The sequence below is a fragment of the Balearica regulorum genome, chromosome 17, assembly GCF_011004875.1.
Source record: "Balearica regulorum gibbericeps isolate bBalReg1 chromosome 17, bBalReg1.pri, whole genome shotgun sequence".
Taxonomy (NCBI): Eukaryota; Metazoa; Chordata; class Aves; order Gruiformes; family Gruidae; genus Balearica; species Balearica regulorum.
The window spans coordinates 13,774,670-13,785,339 of NC_046200.1; the positions used below are offsets into that span (position 1 = coordinate 13,774,670).

A 10,670-nucleotide genomic window follows, 5' to 3' on the forward strand; every position below is an offset into this window, starting at 1 on the left:
GCGCAGCCCTGCTGTGGCTGAGAAACAAAGGGGGCTTCATGCAGGACAAAAGGGGACTGTTCTACCTAATGAGGACCAGTTGAGAGGTATGGAGACAGCACCCTCTCACCATCGGATCGAGGGCTGCGAACAAGCCCTATCCTCCGGCTAATGAAGAGCAGTTGAGAGGTACGAGCATGAGATGAGCAGGAACGTCTCTTCGCAAAGAGGGGGCCGGTCTTGACAGACGCCAGCGCTGCCACTCTGCGCGGGAGAGCCTGGGAGAAGGGAACACGTTTAGGTTCATCTGTCACCGTGATGACTCCTGACCCACCAACCTCCCAGGCCTTGCTCTCTGACCTCTGAATTTGACCTCTCCAAAGAGGCGCTGGTGCTCAGCCAGAAGTCCTCTATTGACTACCTGTCAGAGGGCACCTGCTTAAGGAACCCCAGAGAAATTAAAGTCACAAAATGAGTCACGAGGGACTGTTTGAGCTGGGAAGCCAGCATTAATCCCTGGCTGGTAAACCAATCTCCCTAATTATCTGTCAGAAGAATCTCTCTCCTTTCTATTTTCTTTTCTTTCCCCCTGCCCCCCCCACCACTCCCTTCCCAGTCCTCTCTTCCCTTTGACTCATTATCTTAATTTCACATTAACCAAAGGGATTAAAAGCACCTTGGGAGAGGAAAGGGGGAGCAGACAGAGGCAGAGGCTGAAGAAAGAAAGAGACTTCAAGGCTTCCACATTGGGTCCTTGCAGGAGCTCAGGCAAGTAGACCAGCAACGCTGTGAGCCACAGAGCTGCCACGCTGGGTCACGTTTTCACGTGCAGCCCCCATTGCCGTGATCCAATCTAGCATAAAAGAAAACAAACCCTCGGCAGAGCAGTGTAAACCAAACCCTGTCCGAAGGAGGATGTATGGCTGTTCTTCATTTCCCCGCCCTCCTCCCCTGCAGTGTAATTTTATACAGCTGCACTGGAGTGTCTCTGCTGTTTGCTGGTGTTTCTCCTCTCGGGCGCACCGAAAAGGGCTGTGGTGGCACCCAGGGCACGGCCGTGCTCAAGGAGCTGCTCGCTGCTCCCAGCTGAGCGGGGCTGGGCAGGACTGCGTCGCACCAGGGTGCTGCACGACGACCAGCACCATCCCCTCCATCGCTGAGGCTGCAGCCCTGCAGTTGAGGCTGATTCCTAAGAGTTCATTGAATGAAGATGTGTGATCCATAAACGCCTATTAGTTCTTTGTTTTTCTTAGATAAGGCTAAGGCACAGGAACATCACGATTCGCCAGGTCTGGATCCCTTTTTCTTTTTGCAATGTTAATGCCACTTGTGCCCTGATCTGTGCAGAAAGGTCCTCCCTCGCTTCGATGGTGGGGCTGCCGACGGCAGAGAACAAGCCGAAAGGTGGGCCCCTTGTCCTCCATCGCCGCCTGCGGTCCCTGGTCCATTGACACACAGGAAAGCACATCAGCTGGACACAGCCGAGCATCTGTCACAAACTGCATCCTCACTTTTATAAGGTCTCAACTCGGGGCAGGGGGTTTCCTCCACCTAAAACTCTTAATCCGGCACTCCCCGTCTCAATTAGTGTTACACTTGAAGTTCATCAAGCACCACAGTACCAAGACACTGTTGAGACCAATGACAACACCTGCTGCTTTTTCAAACAACTATTTTTTTCTTTTTTTTTCATACAGGAAAATGAAGTTAATGGTAGTCACTCACCCACCCTCCAAGGAAGCCAAAATGAAGTCTGCACATCACTCCAGTTTCAGAAAACTCTGGCAAACCCACCTAGAATTTGAGCAGAGACCTGAGCAATGCTCTCCTACAAATAAACAGCATCCAATATCCCTTCCCAGAAAGTGGATCCGCATCTCCCGTGGCTGTGCATCCTGACAGCCCACGGCAGTCAGCACAAGGCAGAATGCCCCGATGCATCCAGCCTTAAAAAGCTATTACTCTGCAAAGAAAATTATTTATTACGCTCTGAAACATCTTAATTACTACAATCGCAAACAAATGAAAAAAAAAAATAGAAAAAATACCCTGACAAAAGCCCCAACCTGGGCTGTAATTTGTTCCCAACTCCAGTGGCTGTGCTGAGAAGCGAGGCCAGGTGGGCCCGACCGCCTTTCCCCCAAGGACCACATCTGAGGGTTTACAACGAAGCCAGCTAGCAGGGAATTTTCACATGGGTCTAGGTTTCATCATGAAAAATTGTGCCCTGTACTACTCCTAACCCCTCCAAAAGTCAGGACTGCATTTCAGTTTTATTCACAAATCTGGCTGTAACCCATTACTCTGTTAAAAGGCCAAAGATTTAATAGTATATAACTCCACAGTTAGTCCCATTGGATTCCACGGGATTACTTTTGCGGCCAAGTACTAGCATTAAGTGTGAATAAAGACATCAAACTACGGCCTTAAGTGTCGATGATTCATCGGCAGAATTCCTAGAAGAGAGGGAATCCACACAACAGCCTCATAGCTGTGAAGTGACCTAACTAATATGTTGTAACGCCGATAGGAAAGCTGCATCCACCGGGAGAAATGGGAAAAAAAAAATATATTGCCTAGCAGGGAAGTCACTGAAAGTCAGAATGTTTCTTGCCCTGTTTCTGTGTGAGATAGTTACGGGCTGTCGAATACCCCTTTATTCCTTTGCGCGGCTGCTCTACCGGGAGCCCCAACGCAGCCGAGGAGAGGCGAGACTTGCTGCTCTGTCCCGTCCAAGCTATGGGGGAAAGGAGGAGCTGAGCGAGGCGCTGGCTGCTCCTCTCACCTACCTGCAAGCAGAGCTGAGCTCACCCCAGCACGGCTGGTTTAAGCTTTTCCTGCCCCAAAACCTCCCTAGCAAGCAAATACATGCTGGACTAAAGCACAGGTCCTGGAGCTGACGCTTCCCTCACGCTCAAGATCAGGTATCTCCGGTCACACCAGTCACCCCTTAATGAACCCATGAGGGTTTGGCCTCTGGTTTTATTGGGTGAAAACATTTTCTCATGGTGAAATGATAAGGAAGTTTGATGCAACGGGCAACAAAGGACAAAAAAAAACACCCAACAGTGGCGAAAAGACATTTTTCACGTTTTTTCTCCCTGTCATCTTCCAGGAAACTGATAAAACTGGTTTCAGATGTAGCTTTCATTCAAAATGCAACCATATATCTTCGGATTGAGCAAAACCAACTATCTAACACAGGCACCAAGGGAAGGCAGCGTGCCCTGCTTAATGGCCCACAGCCGTGAGAAGAGACTGTAACCAAAGCCAGGAAAGAAAGCAGCAGAGTTCCCATTTCCCTTCCCCACCGGCACCTACGAGGGAGATAAAGCGTCTCCAAAGCACTGTCTGTGCTTTCACAGGTCTGCGGTTTTACTAGCGGTACCTGCTGAGAAACGTTGTAAGCTTAAAAGCAAACAAATGCAAAGAATTTAGGAACATACACAAGGAATTCAGCCTCCTAAGTGGGAAAATCATCCTCTAGGCTTTAGTTTGGAAACACCAATGGGACCGAAAACTAACCAGTGAGCAACAATAACTCATCCCACCTTAATGTAAGGACCCTTCACCTGTTCTTCACAGCTTAGTCTGCCTTTTTCCCCCCATCAAGGACCTGGGGGGAGGATTGATCTTCATCCTCTTCAGAAATTTAAAATAGTATCATTTAAAATAAACCCCTTGAAGTAGAGCATCGGGATGAAAAAGGGGAACACTGGCATTACGCACGGGGGACACTCAACGGCCCCAAAGCTGGGGGAGCCGTGCTCCTCAAAGCTTTGAAAGGATCTTTGTTTCAAATACTTCTCTGGATTAAAACCTGAAGAAACACCATTTCCAGGGCAGAATTCCCAAGGCGCACGTCAGGGTTTTCAACACTGGCTGCTCTCGGGCGCTGCAGCCGGGCAGAAAGCAATGTCCCCTATCTGTCACAACTTCCAGCGCGACAAAACTCAATTAAGATTCCCATTTGGAGAAAGACGGCCAAGATTTTGAAGTTTTCTACAAAGAAAGAAGTCCCAGAGTTTTCCATTAGGAAGAAAACCACATCTGTTCCAGTAAAACCAAAGCCCTCTCATGGATGAGAACAACTCAGCTACAGTTTGGTGCTGAGTACTGAAGACCATAAAGGCAACCAGCTCCTCCTCCTCCATGTGTCCTCTCTGTACGTCACCATGGTGGAAAGTCCTATTCGAGCTCCTACGAAGCCATACAGGCACCATCCATTCCCTTTCAAGGTCTGTTACACCTCGTGTGGGGTCACCAGCCCCCTCGCTCACTGTAACACCAAAAAGTTTATTTACTGTAATAGAGAAACCAAGATGAAGTGAAATGCTAGTGCTGAAATGACAAGATCCTAGTCCATTGAAACAAGAGCCTTTTGATGTTGTCCAAACAAAACATGAAAGCTACAGGAAGTCATGCCAACTTCATCTGCTAGAAAATTTAGTTGAAGCTGACAGTCTTGGAAAACATTTTGATTTTAGCTGAAATCTGTTTTTTCTTTTCAGCGTAACCTGTTACATAGAGTAGAGAGGGAAGAAAGGTTGGACCAATTTTACTGGAAACATGCTCAAAGACCCACGATATTGCGTACTGCGCTGAATTTTGCCGTAGAAACACCAATACACCTTGGAGGGTATCTCCGAAAAAAAAGGCAGGGATGTAAAGACCCAAGTCCCTCTGTCCATGCCCAAGCTGGCTCCCACCCGAGCAGTCTGGAGTGTTGTCTCCACAGAGTTTTGTCTCTTTACATGAGCCTCCATTGAGATGTTTTGCTTGTACAAGAGTAATGAAATCGGTAGGAATTTTGGTATTTCCAACAGTCAGATTGAGAGAATAATTCAAATATACATGTTGATGCTGACAGTAACACACCTTGAAACTCATTAGGAAGGGCAATACTACACATTTTTTAAAGCCAAGCATTTGCGCACTTCCTTCCCCTTCGACATCTTGGAAACAAGACAATACAAAAGATAAGGAACCAGCAGCACTATCTCTTCCCTGAATGCATAGTAACGATAAATCCCTAAAGTCCAAGTTAAGAGTAAGAAATCACACTACGGTGGGCAATTCCACAAACTCAAGTTTCTACTGAAGCGTCCACTCAGCCAAATTGTATGTGTTTGGAGCAGGTCGGGTCTCAAAATTTGGTACAGATCAAAAGCCAGAAATAGCAAAGCGTCAAGTTTTGCACGTAACAAGGAAAAGAAGTGTAGTTAGTACCACGGGTGAGCAAAGCAGTTGAATTAACCGTGCCTCAGCCTACTTACAAGGCAAAGTTTGGAGGCTATGCACGGTGGGTTTCCTGGCCTTAATGTTGCATTTAAACTGCTTCTGCAAATGTAGCAGGCCAGAACTGTCCCCTGTGTTCAGAGGACACGCATCCAATTCTGCTTTTGGCTGCACAGCCTGAGCTGTTCAGGCTGCAGAGAGAGATGAGATCAGGGCAATCCCTGACACGGGGCATCATGCGAGGAGGAATTCACTAGAGAACTGAATTGCTGAGGGGCCCTGAGGCTTAAGGGTGACCCTTGTCTTCTGTCCAGGACCATACAACTAACTCAATGCTCAGTGCCTCGAGAGTCCTGACTTTTTAGGAAAGTCTTTTGCAGAAAGGACAAGTTTCTTGCCCCAGCCATACACTCGCATGGGTTGGGCTCTAGAGTCTCTTGACTCGGGTTCAACTGTGCAACCGAAGGGGCAGCTACCATGTTAACATCTGCCCTGGGACCGTTCTAACCCCTGTTCAGAGGGCTACAGAAGCAGCGCTCCCTGCTGCTGGCACCCCAAATAAATAGAGAATTCACACTGCCTCCCTCCTTGCCTCGCCACTGCCTTCCCTCCTCCTGGGACACCGCATCTCTCCCAGACAAGAGCTGCTGCAGATGTGGAGCCATGGCTCAGCTCAGAAGCGAAGCCCCAGAGTATCGTTACAGACCCTTTCTGCCAGCCACAGAGATACAAAGACACACTGATGCAAGGAGGAAACCAGTCCAGAGCCCTGAGTTTCTTAGTCAAGAAAAAGGGAAAAGTAAGATTCCTGATTAAGCATCTGAAGGATGCCTCCGAGCTGCCAAAGTCCTTAGGTCCAAGTCCCCCACCCACATCCCTTCAGATGTTCCTCTGCAGCACTCCTCTAGGCTTTTTTTTTGCCCAGATTCCTCAGTCATCTCACTAGTGGAATGAATGATTCATGTTAAAACACTGAAGCGAGTTTAAAGCAAACTTGCAATGTAATGGATCTTCTTTCCCTCCTGGCTCCCTGCACGGCGCTGGCTGAGGCTCCTGTGCTGCTGCTGAACAGCTGCTGTGCTCCATCTCCGGGGCAGCGCTGCTGCCGCCTCGGGCAAAGCCCATCCTTACCGTGTCCATCGTCTGGCAAGGCCACACAGGGTCCCTCGGCTATCTCTGACACGTCTGCAGCGGCTAAGTGCTGAAAAGGTAAACGGTTAAAAGAAACCTTGGATTTATTTTTTTATTTTTCCTGTACTCAGTGCCAAATGATTGCTGAGCTCCTTAGCAAAAAAATAACAAAAAACCCACAACAGGACGTGTTCCAAATCAGCCACATAGCACAGCAAATAAATTCAAACACACAGGATTACTCCCCCTGACACTATAAATAATAAAACCAATATACCTAGACTACAGAAACAAAACTGAGTAAGAAACAAACATGCCCTGAGCCATGGATTGATCTGTACATCTGAGTATCTATCATCCTTCTGTTTCTCTCTCTGTCTACTTTGGCATGTGGCATTAACCAGATTTTAAGAGACGACCTTTAATTTGCTCACTCTAAAGCAAGTCTGTCGTGCCAGAGACTTAACAGATGATATACTCTGGCTCCAAGGAGTCAGCGCTCCGGAGTCTTTGAGCGTCCCACTCCAGATCCGGGATAGAGCAGGACTAAGTGCAAGCACGTAATACTTCTATCGCTCCCCTTCGATCTTTTGGACTTGTGCGGTTATTTACTACCTGGTCTGGCTGCTGGGAAATCTGGGGAGGACTTGGAGCCTCCTGCGAGGACCCTCTGGAGTTGTGGTATGCCCCAGGCTATCTCCTGGATTATGGAGTTTCCATTGTGTTTTCTGGGGGTGATGGTGGGGGAGATTAACAGGAAAAACATCGTCACAAACCCAAGCCGCCGTCGTGACTCACCGCTTGGCCCCAGCCAGCCCCTGTGTCCCACGGCAACGGCCCAGAGGCTCAGCTGCGTGCTCTTTGCTGCGGTGCTTTGAGATCTTGGGATGCACACGGCATTTAGCTGCAGGCTCCCCTCCTCGGCCCGCTGCCGGGAAGCCTCAGGCTTGCACCCCCTCCTCCAGCACCCACCTGAGCCAGGCACGATGGCGGGGGCCAGCTGGGCTTCCCACCCCCTCCCTCCTTCCTTCTGACCTTATTTGCAATCCCTCTCTTCCCCCAAGCCTGCCTTGGAGGCTTTGTTCTGCTCGCTAGGTAGGAGGGGAACTCTTCGATCTGTACCCAGAGATGGAGAGAAAGAACATGACGTCCACCCTAAAACCCAAACCCTGGGAGTCATCTGCTCTGGCCGGGGATCAAAGGCTCCGTTCCATTTTTAACCGCTGCCCTGCCCCACCTTACTACTACAGTGCATCCAAGCATGTTTTCCCATCATTTCATTGTGTGCCAGAGGATAAACAAAAGCCACCCCCTCGGTCCGAGGGAAGGATGCATTCTTGAGAACTGCTAACCCTCCACTACAGATAAGTGCCTTTCCCACTGCGGGCTGCGACAGCTACTGTAAACCTTGACCGAGCCAGTTTTCCTGAGCTTACATGACAGAATGGCAGGCCAAAGGAGATGGATGGCTTTATTTTTGTTACGAACAAATCTACAGATGTTGGTTTCAACCAAAAGAAAAAAAAAAAAAAAAGGGCAAAAAAGCTCCGTGGGTGATTGAGAGGCAGTGGGAGGAGGAGAAAGAACAGTCCAGAGATACATACAGACAAGTAATATATACAAAGTGCTTAAAAATAACGCCAGTGGGAGCTGACGTCATTTGTTTACTAATGGCCTGCTTGTGCCTGGCTCTGTATAATCATGGAAAGGCCAGCGGGGCACACGGGGCCTCACCACCCCACCACTTTGGTCCGTGGATTTTGTTCAGGGGACAGTTTACACCAGACTGTACCTGTGGGCAGGGTCAGGGGATCCTCCTGCTAGACACAGGGTTAGGAACCCCCAAAACCTGAGGGGTACTGAGGGATGCTCAGTCTTGCATGTCTCATCGGAGGACTGACACCCTCCATGGATCGCTGCCCGGTGGTGAGGGAGTCTCACCTGGGGACCACAACCAGCCCCATGGCCTGGTCGTTTCTGCAACCGATTCTTCATCCCATCACCACTCGCACCATGACTTTGAACAGAACCAACAACCTCTACGCTTGGACAACTTCTTTAGGAGTCATCTTGTTCCAAAGTATGTGCTAACTATGAGGTCTCTAGAGCACAAAATGGTGAAAGAACGCATCCCCCAGACAGCAGCATTCTTAGGCTTCAACCGATGGGCCGTTTTTAGATCCATGATGGAAAGAGCAAAGGCAGATGTCCCAACTAAGGGAGAAGCAGAGAGTACAGATGGTCTAAATCCATTATTGGACCTGGCACAGAGTCAGCACCCACAAACTCCTGAATTTTTTATCTTGGAATATCTGTTCCTTCATTTGGTTTCTCTCTACCTCAGTTTCCCCAGCTGGAAGCATGGATGGTAGTGCAGCCCTGTGTTAGAGTCACATCACAAATACATTAATAAACAAACGCTTATAAAATGTGTTCCAGGTTCCACTTAGAACCGCTTTGGAGAGGGGGAGAAAAGCAGTGACATTGTTTTAAACAGAAAGTCCCGTGCCACAATGTCTTTGCTCTGTTTGCAAAACATAAATTTCACATACCTCACAGCTTTGCTGAGAGGTGAGCTTCCAAAGAGGAGGTCTTTGCAACAAAACATTATTCCTTGTAGAACTCAGTGCAGATGGAAGATGTCTACGTAAAACCACTGCTCTGAGTTGGCCCACTGCTTTCCCACCTTACGTCTCTCTCACACGCCGCCCATGCCAGGATGCTACCCGATGCAGCTCTCATCCAGAAGCAAATGGGATATTTCACTCTCGGACTCGTCCAGTCTCTGGCAGAGGCTGCCAACAAGGCTGGCAAGCAGCCAGGCACTATGGTGTGTTTGTGTGCGTCAGCCGCAGATACCTGACTACCAGGAAATGGAGTGAGACCATCAACTCATTACACATAAGCCATCAGATGGTAACAACTTTCAGTCGCTGGTATTGACTTGAGCTGCAGTTGAAAAGGCACTGGTGAGATGAAAGGCTCTGTATCCCATTACTAATCCCCTGAGCTATCCAGTCCCCCAAATTTTGTGGAAGTTTTAAGTTTCACCATGAAATGTTCATAAAATGAAATGCACATTTGTTGCCAGCTCTCCTTATTCCTTTCCAAGCATTTCCTCAAATTCCCTCCCTGGAAGCATTAGCAGCAAAGACCGCTGCTGCTGGAGGCTGTTCCTTTGCTCCCACCTCCCGAGAGCCCGACGCTCCCCTGGTCTTCTCTCCAGAAACCCTTGGGCACTGGGCTACCTGTCAGCGTGTGATGACCCCCATTAGGTATCTACAGAGGAGCAAACATTTCTCAAAGGGCTGTCAAGAAGTTACAGCCTTTCTACAAACACACTCAGGGCCACAGAAAGGTCTGGGTCCAACATCTGCAGAAGGGTCCAACTCATGCTGCTGGTTAAGGCCACGCTGCCCTCAGCACCCTCTTCCCCATCGGCAAACGTGCTCTACCACCCACAAGACGGCTGTCGCCTCGTCCACGCAAGCAGCGAGTTGCGATTGCGTGCGTCATTCATCAGGGAATCTCGCTTACATTTTGGAGGCCTGTGTCATGCAGCTGGACTCTGGCAGAAGGCTGGGAACAATGTGGGAACACAGGCAGAAACATTCACGTCCCACTGGAAAGCCTTTTTTTTTTTTTTTTTTCCCCTCCTCCTTTCCCCAAATCTATCCCACCCCCAAAGAGGAAGGCAAACACAATGCTTATTAGCAGCAGGGAAATCTCTCACACATTTTCTCCAGCTACAGACCAGGGGGCAAAGCCCATTTAACATTGCTCACATGGCACAGAGCATCTTCACACCCATGCAAAGGCTGCTTCTAAATAAGAAACAGTCCCACTAAATATGGTCACTGCAGAAACCAAACTGGTTTGGGGATATTGTTGCTCAAGAGAACAACCTCTTCCCAGGGAGATAATGAAGAGCAAAACAGCCACAGGAAGAGCAATGGTTGTAACAAAACCGGATGAATATCGTTACATCCGCTGGGAGTCTTTTTTGGAAGCACAGCATCCTCCCTCGAGGAAGGGTGAGAAACCTTCTGATAGTTGTTCAGCAAAGTGCTGTGGTCATTTGGGGGAATTTGGCACATGCCCTAGTAATGCGTCACTGCCCACATCCACACACACATCCCCAGCTCTCCGGCTTCTCCCTGCGGACTCAGAGCCGAGCGAACAGGAGAGCAAGCTCTAGCACAGGAACCCTGGCCCTCCCTCTCCAGGGAGAAACCTCCTCAATAGCGCTCAGGAACCAAAACAAATCCTTTCTTTCTCTCCACATCCCTCTGTTGAAAGCCATTCTGTGGTCATGGCGTGTC

General features: G+C 49.0%; 1 protein-coding gene across 1 annotated transcript in view; it reads right to left on the reverse strand.

The window, feature by feature from the left end:
• Positions 1-7,045, reverse strand: part of TBX3 (T-box transcription factor 3) — a 120,239-nt gene extending 113,194 nt beyond the window's left edge. The window contains exons 1-2 of the mRNA XM_075769884.1: positions 6,964-7,045; positions 6,349-6,418 (exon numbers count right to left, since the gene is read on the reverse strand). The gene's annotated coding sequence lies outside the window, so the exon portion shown is untranslated. The remainder of the gene's footprint in view (positions 1-6,348; positions 6,419-6,963) is intronic.
• Positions 7,046-10,670: the final 3,625 nt, after the last annotated feature.